This window comes from Ovis canadensis, chromosome 7 (assembly GCF_042477335.2).
Source record: "Ovis canadensis isolate MfBH-ARS-UI-01 breed Bighorn chromosome 7, ARS-UI_OviCan_v2, whole genome shotgun sequence".
Lineage (NCBI taxonomy): Eukaryota > Metazoa > Chordata > Mammalia > Artiodactyla > Bovidae > Ovis > Ovis canadensis.
Genome location: NC_091251.1, coordinates 87564336 through 87572430, shown reverse-complemented (window position 1 = coordinate 87572430; position 8095 = coordinate 87564336). Strand labels below are relative to the sequence as shown.

The 8095-nt window shown below is 50.5% G+C and overlaps 1 long non-coding RNA gene across 1 annotated transcript; it reads left to right on the top strand.

Moving 5' to 3' along the window:
• Positions 1-363: 363 nt before the first annotated feature.
• LOC138443821 (uncharacterized) lies at positions 364-6795 on the top strand. Its single transcript, XR_011258321.1, has 4 exons — positions 364-669; positions 1859-1940; positions 3729-3896; positions 6092-6795. It is a non-coding gene; the product is annotated as an uncharacterized lncRNA (long non-coding RNA).
• The last annotated feature ends 1300 nt before the right edge of the window (positions 6796-8095 follow it).

The following is an 8095-nucleotide window of genomic DNA, read 5'->3' as shown; positions in this document are numbered from 1 at the left end:
ACTGTGTTTCTTTAAGAGGCATTTTTACAATGTTGTGTTAATTTCTGCTATATGGCAAAGTGACTCAGTTATATACATTCTTACTCATATTTATAAGAGGTGTTTTGTGATGTGACAAGCCAACTCCCAAAACCATGATCCCAATAAGGAAAACAAGGATGCAGGGAGAGAGCAGAATCCTGCTTATTAATGACATTCCTTTTCAAGACAAAAAGAGACATGAATAAGGGAGAAAAAATAGGGAATGAGCAGTCTGGTGATTTCCTCAGCCTTCAAAGTGAGTGTGCTTTCTTTCCTTCCCCTTTATTGCCCCTTACTACATCCCTTTGTATATCCAGACTTTCAATTATAGATTCCATATTACACACAATGGCCTTGGTCAGGGTGGGCATTAGAACCAAGTTGCAGGTGTAGCCATGTTGGTGAAGCAAACAGTCGAGCCATCCTGGAAGAGGTGGTGTCCCCGAGATCCAGTCCCCGGCTCCAGGATATTGGCTGGAAAAGGAGTTGAGTTTTAGGCGTCTCGAAATTCCCATAAACCAGTTGGAAGAAAAAGGCCACAACAGGATAGCAGGTTCACCTGGGAAAATCGAAACCTGGCTGGTGCGCTGACAAGCTGTGGAGAGGAAGAGGTGTTACTGGGAGCAGCTGCCTGAAAAGGAGAACCAGGTAAGAGCCCCTGGGCTGGAGGCTGTGCTCGCTAAAGGGAAACAAGTGAAAGCCATGGCTTAAGTTCCTTCCGGTGTGCGTGTCTAGGAAGCCAGTGTATGTCCCCCAGGTCACCAAAGTGACCACGGTTCACTTGCAGGTTACTCTGTGATTGGTCCTCAAGGCACTGCACTCAGGACAGCCCAGCACAAAGCCAGAGAAGCTGCTGAGGACTTGGTCCTGTGAAAAGCCACCTCTGTCTCTTGCCATGGGGAGAGCTTGATATTTTCCTCCCTTTACAATTTGCCCCAAGGGCAAGGGTATTAATGGCCCGGTTTTTAAAATTCTTAATATGCTCATCCCATCTGTAGAGTAGCTACCACTTCAGCAAAGAATTGCCTAAAGCTCACAAAGCTATCAACTCAGAAAGACTTAAAAAGCGGACTAGAGCAGATGATAGCCCTGAGCTAGGACTGAAGAGAGCTGAATTCGATCTCTAATATTAGAGTTGTAGTGTATTAACTCTTGGGTTCTGAAGTCTGCTTGCCTGAGTTCAAAATTCTGGCTCTTGTTCGTCACTTTAATTTTGGGCAAGTTACTTCTCTCAGCTCAGTGTCCTCATATATAAAACGAGGATAATAATAGCTTTAACCTCACAATGTGATTGTGAGAAGCAGAGGAAATAATGTTTATAATGCACTTACCTCAGGACCAAGGGAGGCTCGGGTGCCAGCTGCCCTTATCACACAGAACGTGACCAGAACCAAATCTGCAAGATGCAAAAAACCCAGGTCTCCCCTGGACTGCATGAGGGTGGACTTCTCTGTGTCTCACAACTGCTTCCCGCCCGAGATGTGTGCTCCCCGTACAAGGCAGGCTGCATGAAGAGAGGGCACAGGACCCCAGAACTGGTGACAGCCCAGTGCTCAAAACCAGAGAACGCACCTTAGTTCTGTCATCACCCCAAGTGAGGCTGTGTCATCCCCTCCTTCTGCTACTCAGCGGTGGCTCTAAACTCGGGACGCTTGGTACTCTGGCTGGCAGAATTGCCCAGAAACCCCCGTGGTGATGTTACTTAAAGTGGACCCTTGGGCCATGCCCCAAGGGTGCTTGTTAAGAGGATTCTCAGGCTCCTGCTCCCCTGACCAGCAGCCCACCATGGCCCTCCAACCAGTCGGGCTGTTTAACAAGGGGGTTCTTGTGCACTCAGGTTTGACTCCCCAAGGCAAAATGACCCAGAGAACAAAAGGAAACTGTTGGGACAAGTGAGTCAGCTGAGTTGAATTACCCAGGTAGGTCTGAGACCAGGCTCTTGAAGGCTTGGGGAAAGGGGGCAGGGAGACGCTTGTTATAAGTTCGATGGATAGAACTACCTCAACAGTGTTTCCCTTCTCCCAGTGGTGCTCAAACGCTCATGAGGGCTGCCTCGCCACTTGTTGAAGCCCCAAGCAAAGGTGATATCATGGGGCAGCACCCATTTTTATGCCACACTGACTGTCCTGTGTCACCAAGCTGGTTTATAAGCCAGCTGGAGCAAGGCTATCTCTCAGGCTCATTTGCCAGGCTCCGTTCTGCACAGCATGAAACTAGAGCTTTTCGTTGCTCAAAACAGTTTCTCTGGCCTGAGGAGGAAACCCATGTAGGCAAGAGGAGTTTGCCAGCCTCTACGTTGGATACACAGTGGAAAAATCATGTTAGGAACTAGGAGCCTCTGACTCTGCTGGATCATGAGTGGGCAAGACAGAGTGTCCTTCAATTTTGAGGTTCGATAGTTTGGGGTTTACTGAAGGCATGGGCTTAATTAATATATCCCCATACTTTCCCTGAGAAGGGGATAAACAAAAATATTTTCTAGTTTATTTCTCAGATAGAGAATCAAATTGGCCAACTCATTCCCGGACCAGCTTGGAGAAGCAGGCTGAGGTGGACACAGGACTGACGGCACTGGGCAGGCCCCTGCTTGCCTTCTCTGGAGGCTTTCCCAGCAGCAGCATCACCCAGTGGGCAAGTGTCGTCATTGCTCCGTTAGGTCAAGCTAGGGACAAGGAGACTGAGAGCTTCAGAACCAGAGCCTGGGTGGTTTAGGTCACAGGCTCTGAGCCCACCTGTCTGGACTGCCTGGCTCTGGATGACTCTGCCATGGTTTCCTGAGGCATGACACGAGGACAGCAGTAGAACAGAGTGCCGCTGTGAGGCGTGAAGGCATAAGTTGGAACGTCTGGCACTTGGGGAGGACACACACGTTAGCAGTTCTTAGGTCTGTCTGCCAGCATAGGTCCTGGCCATGCAGCCGTTTGAGTTTTGTTGAGGTATGGAGTGAATCAGCTCTCTCCTTCAGTATGTTAAAATTCTCACAAAGAAGGGGCAGTAAATACATGTTGAATACCAAAGGGCATGGTAACAGATAGGTTTTGTTTGATTTCTGAAGGGACTCTAGCAAAACATGGTCTGCTATTGTTTGAAAATATCTCAACTTGGGAAATGAAAAACACCCTTGCTGTCTGGGTCAGAACCATTAGCCATGACCTTTCTGGTTTCTTCACCCTGTTCTCTATCCCGGTTTCAGTTCATATTTCTGCAGTGCATTCCTGATGACCTGCATTAAGCTAGCCACAGAGACACAGAACCATCCTGTGCCTGCCCTGTGTTTCCTGCTGGGGCCTCGTTACGATAAGGGTGGAACCTTGGTATTTACAGGGCCCCTTGAGCAGGGGTGAGGTGGGGACAGACTCACCTGCTGGCTCCATGCGGTCTGATGACTGGATCCAGGGTCCACGTGCTCTAGCTCTCCCTGGCTGACGTGTGTGCCCTGAGTGCACACACACACACACCCCCAGCAGGACGGGTGTGTCTAGAAAAAAGCCAAACAGGTGGGCCTGGACAATTCACAACCAGCCGAGCCAGTTCCCTCCCGTGCCCATGTGGGATGCCAGCCGCACCAGCAGGCCCAGGTCTGACTGCCAGGCCCCATTTAGGGTTGTTTTCCTCTGATGTCCATTGCACGGGTGGGGCCCTTGTACACCTACAGCCTTCTCTGGGCCAAATTATCCAGCACAATCTCTGCTATTAATTTTTTCCAGTAAATTAAAGGCCAGAGGGGGAAAGAAAAGGAAACGAAGAATCAAGGATCCCATGTTAAGAAATCTGTGCCAGAACCTTCCACTCCAGCGCTGAACATGGTGAGGGTTTGAGCCTCCTGCCAAGAAAAGCAGAAAGCTGACAGCTCCACTGCAGGCCCAAAGGGAAAGGTAAGCCCTTCACAAGCCAGTTCCTGCAAGGCCCTCATGAGCCACGCAGAGTCTGGTTCAGAAAATAACCAAACAGGCGTGCAGAGCTGCCGCCCACACCCCTGGGCGCTCATCAGCAGAGAGGAGTCCAGCTGGCACTGTGGCCCCACACACAGGCTTGAGAGTCTCATTGTTTCGTATCTCCCGGAGGCATCAACGACTGGAAGGTGGCAGGGACAGATCTGGGGCTAAAGGACAGTGGCCAAAGGCTTTGGGCCAAAAGGCCACAGCAAGGCCAGCCAGCTGAGAGGAGGAATGTCACGTCCACAGCAGATAACTACTGCAGTGGAGACTTCGGGTACAGGAACTCTGGTTTGAATGACTTGACTATTCCCCAACCAGGGAGTGAGTCCAGGGCCCCGTCCTTCTCAGAGAGCTGCCATGAGCCTTTTGGCTGGCCTTCTTTCCACCTGGTCGCTCCCACGCTGCCGCACCCCGAGCACAATGCCTGGCCTGTCACGAGTACCCCACGCGTACACAGGAGTGTGTGGGCCAGCGGACTCCGGCTCTCTGGTGAATGTCCGTCTCTGAGCACTGTTGGGTCCATCCTGGGGTCGGTTCTGCGTAAGTTCAGTCCATGGGTATTTGAGCAGCCTGTATTCTCAGCCCAGCACTGTGTCAATCACTGGGGGGGTTCGGGGCAGCTGATGAAGCCTGGGCCCTGCCTCCAAGAAGCTTAGAGTAGGTGGAGAGCAGATGCAGGCACATGGCACAAGTGTGCTTGTCCAGGCTGCAGATGCCAGAGGAGTTCAGAGGCTGGGGCCCTCCGTCCAGAGAGGGTTGGCATGTGGGAGGGGCAGGGAGCAGGGCCAGGTCATCACTTCTCAAGCTCTTCCTGTGCTCTCCTTCCTGCCTCTCCCCACCACAGTGCCAGCCTCAGGCCCCCAGTGCAGCCGGCAGAGGAGCAGGGTGGAGGCTATGGGGGGAAGGAAGGTGGGCCAGAGCCTCTACCCTGCACGGGCTTCTGGCCTGTAGGCCCAGGCCATCACAGGTCTGGCGGATGGCAACATGAAGTCCCCCATCCAAGGTAACCAGCACGCAGTACCTTTTATTTTGAAAAGAATTTAGTTGTGACCAAGGTTGAGAAAGGAGTCTACTGAACCCTAAGGTACCCATTTTCCAATATTGACAATTACCTACCAACATGCAATGCTTCTTGAAAGAAAAAGAATAGAAAAATGCATTATTATTAAAAGAAAGAATGGGTATGAAAGAGGGACACAGGAGCCAATTGAAAGAGCTCCTAATAGCCAAATCTGGAACAATTGGAGCAGTAAAATAAACAACACAGTATTAAAACATTGATTTAGAACCCAAAGTATAAAATATTAATCATGATATAAATGATTGAATGAATAAATAGAGCATAGATAAACTTCCCAAACGAATTGCAAATAATTTATGTAGCTACTCCGCCCTCAAGGATGTGGGGTATAACTCCCCACCCCTCAGTTGGGCTGTGCACATGGGCTTCCTTCTAAAGGGAACAGTGTGGAAAGGGGGAGAAAGGGGAACCTTATGGGGGGACAAACCTCAGCCAGGTGGCCAAGGTTAACAACGTCAGTGAGAGGCCATGTTGATAGCATGTACCACTGATAGGATGGGAGGAAAAGGCACTTGACCTTTGTGGTCTTTCTCCCCAAAACTCAGTCTAATCATGAGAAAAAACTGACACAAATCCCAGTGGGTGGGCGGCCTGCAAAATACTTGGTGAGTCCTCTTCAAAACTGTCAAGGTCACCCAAAGCAAGGTGAGTCTGAAAATATCACAGCCAAGAGCAAGCTAAATGTCATGAGGTAATGAGGTATCTCGAATGGGATCCTGGGACAGAGAAAGGGCATAGGTAAAAATGAAGGAATTCCAAATAAAGTATGTGCTCAATCATGTCCAACCCTTTGCAACCCCCTGAACTGGAGCCGGCCAGACTCCTCTGTCCATGCCATTTTCCAGGCAAGAAACTGGAGTGGGTTGCCATTTCCTTCTCCAGGGGAAATAAAGTATGGGCTTTAGTTAATAGGTCAATATTTGCCCTTAGTTATGATGAATGTACTATATTAATGTGAGATACTAACAAGAGGGGAAACTGGCTAAGGGGCAGAAGGGAACTCTGTGAAAGTTTATTATTTAAAATGTATTATTGTTGTTCTTTCTCGCAGCTGTGTGTCTGCAGAGGGCAGAGAAAGTGTCCCATTAACCTGGGCTGTTGATGAGCCCTCCGCCCGCCTGCCTGGTTTTGTTGTTGGACGTGCCTAAGAAGTAGGAACAAGGAACAGTAGCCACTGGGCCCTGTGCTCTGAACCTCCTGCATCAGCTGGTAAAACACAGAGCCAAGGTTACTGCGAGGAAGTGAAAGAGGATGTCCAGGAACCAGTTAGGCGTGCTGGGCTGGAGTGGAGAAGGCTGGCTGTGGTCAGCTCCCGGGAAAACTGACTCACCATGCCTTGCCTGTGAGTCACGCCACGTCACACTGTGCGCCGGGTGGCCCGCCCGTGGTGCGGAGAGCGCTGCTTTATGCTGGGGACTGACAGTTGAGGGGTGGGGGTGGCAGGGGGGCTGCCCAGAAGGGTAAGGTGAGCCTGCCCCGACTCTTCATTATCATCATCCGCATCCTGGTGAAAGACGGGAGTAGGCATTCAAGGCCTCGGTCGTCCACCCTGGGGGAAACTCATGCACGTTTAGTCTGCTCCCCACCCCCTGAGACCACCCATTTCAGAGACTGGGAGTGGTGGGAGCACGTGGCCTTTGGAGGCAGCAGACCTGGGTTCAGATCCAGACTCCACTATTTGATAGCTGGTGAGTCACTCCAGCTCTCTGACCTGTTTCTCCAGCTGTAAAATACAGATAACACACCTGCCTCACCCACCTCGAGACTGAATCAAGCGTCAAGTGACGAGGGGCAGTGACCAGGAGGCTGTCTTCCCTGGGTTCTTGTTTGGATGGAGGTGGCAAGGACAATCAGCATTCTTTTTTTTCCTTTGTCTGTCCTGGGTCTTAGTTGCAGCACCCAGGATCCTTAGCTGTAGCATATGGGATCTAGTTCCCTGACCAGGAATCAGAGCTGGGCCCCACGCATTGGGAGCACAGAATCTTAGTCACTGAACCACTAGGGAATCCCTGACAATCAGCATTCTTCAGGCAGCAGGTGAGGACTTCGTAACTTGGGGGCTAATCTGGGATAGAATTTTGTGTGTGTCAGGATGCTTTTGGTTGCAAGCAATAGTAAATAGTCAACCCAACTCAAATTGGCTTACCTAACTGAGAAGTCCAGAGGTAGATCCCAGCTGCAGGAGCAGTGTGACGGCGCTGTGGCTGTTTCTCAGTAAGTCTCTCAGGGAGTCTGTGTGGACTGGCCTCTAAGACAGGCTTCCTTCTAGGTAGGGAAATGGTTGTTGGAGTTCCAGGCCACACATTCCACCATCCCTAACAGGAGAGAGCTGCTTTCCCCAGTCATCAGATGTCTAGGGCTTCCCTCTCTTTGGTCTATTTTAGGCCACATCCTTGGCTCTAAATCAATCACTGAGGCTAGGACAAACCATGCTGATTGGCTTAGGCCTGGGTCATTATTAAACCTGAACAAGTTGCTGAAGCAGAAGGATAAATTAAAGTGATTGGCTTGGGCCAATCAGGACCTGGCCTGGACGGGGGTTGTGGGGGAAGACTCACACAAGCCTTTTGGCTGCCACAGTTGGGGAGGGAAGGAATGGATGCCACAATGTCCACGACAGGCTTCTAGAATCCATCATTATGGAGAACATAATGATTAGATTGCTAGCATCCATCTCTCCCTTTTAAGAATCAGCCTGCAATGCAGGAAACCCTGGTTCAATTCCTGGGTTGGGAAGATCCACTGGAGAAAGGATACGCTCACTTATCCTTAAACCCACTCCAGTATTCTTGGGCTTCCCTGGTAGCTCAGATGGTAAACAATCCACCTGCAATGCGGGAGACCGGGGTTTGAGCCCTGGGTTGGGAAGATCTCCTGGAGAAGGGAATGGCTACCCACTCCAGTTCTCTCACCTAGAGAATTCCATGGACAAAGGAGCCTGGCAGGTTATAGTCCATGGGGTCACAAAAAGCCAGACACAACTGAGCCAGTTTCACACACACACACTACGAACTTGTGCTGAGGCTTCATTCTTTCCCCATTCTTGGTCTTTGTG